This window comes from Cyprinodon variegatus, unplaced genomic scaffold (assembly GCF_000732505.1).
Source record: "Cyprinodon variegatus isolate N-32 unplaced genomic scaffold, C_variegatus-1.0 Scaffold41, whole genome shotgun sequence".
Classification (NCBI taxonomy): Eukaryota; Metazoa; Chordata; class Actinopteri; order Cyprinodontiformes; family Cyprinodontidae; genus Cyprinodon; species Cyprinodon variegatus.
In genome coordinates this window covers 16296-17775 of record NW_015150494.1, presented here as the reverse complement: position 1 = coordinate 17775, position 1480 = coordinate 16296, and positions in this window count along the sequence as shown.

Sequence of the window (1480 nt, the reverse complement as noted above, 5' to 3'; positions counted from 1 at the left end):
ACTACTGCTCACACCTAGCAATTTAGAAAGCCTCTTTAATCTTAGTGTCATGCTAGTGGATTGGTGGAGGGGAACCTGAAGAGAACCCATATTTACATGGAGAGGACATGCAAACTCCATGCAGAAAGGCCCCAGGCTAGGTTTTAATCCAGGACCAGCGCTAACTACAGCAGACAGAGGCCAGACCCTCTGATAGATGGATGGGAATATTCTGACATATATTCGTCTCTTTGTTTTGCTGCTTTTTGAAGCTCTGATGCCATTGATTGTCTGCTCCAGGAAATGGCAGGTGATGTCATTTCCCAAAGGACCTGACCAATCATTATATCATTAAACAATGCTTATGGGATGGAGTAGGGTGGGGGGTGGGGGTGACAAATGGTCAACAAACATTTCCGTCTACAGAAAGAATCCCTGTTAAATAATCCTTTTTAATCAGTAACTGTTGGACCTGATGTGTCGCGTTTCGCTCTTCTTACTCGGATAGAATTATCTTCTGAATTAAAAGCTTCCAACAAAGAAAAAGTCCTTTAGTTAGCCTTAGTTACCCAGGAGCAGAGATAGATGAAGAAGAATTGATTCTGTAAAGTATCAGTTTATCAAACGCATTTAACCATGTGATACTATTATAACTCTAGTTTTCAAACTATGGAAATATGCAAGATAAACAAATTAGTATAACTAAATTTAAAAAATAGGGAGAAAAAAAAGTCCAGCTCCATGGCCGTGCATCTGATCAGCCTCGTCTAACTTTTTAGCATCATCAGACATGTTCAGACAGAGGAGCATCTTTACCATCTTTGGGTTCAATCCATCTACCCAGAAAGTCAGATTGTGGTCAAAGAAAAAAACGCCACATGTTGGAGGGATGGAAAATACTTTGATGCCTGCAGTGCTGCACAGTTTCAGCCTTCATCAAATTGTCCCAGGGTCAGAACCATTTACTGCATATCTCTGTCCTAGTTACTGTCAATTCAAGGGAACCAGAGTCACAAAACAGCACAAACCTTCCCTGATGTGCTGTAATCTCATAGCTCCAGTCATGCTGTCTGATCACATCAATTAGACTTCAGAAAAATTCATATAAACATTAATTAAAAAGTAAAAGAAACAATTCAAAATAACTCCAATACATCAGATATCAATTAGTTATTTTATAAATGATGTTCTGTCTTTTTAAATCCTTTTTTTGTGGGACAGACACACAGACAGACAGGTTGATGGATGACTAGATAGATGGATGGATGCCCAGATATATTTATAACATGATTTCAAATAGGAAAAGCGTAAAAATAAAATCTTGACGTCAGATTTCTGATCATTCCTGACTGCGTTCTCCTCTCAGTGTGTAACCAGGAAACAAAGTGGCCTGTCTACCAGCTGTTTTGGTTGAATGATGTAAACCTTTTAACTAAATCCTCCTCCTCATCATTATCATCATCAGCATCCAGTGGAGTCTGACCTTCTCTGCATCCTGCTG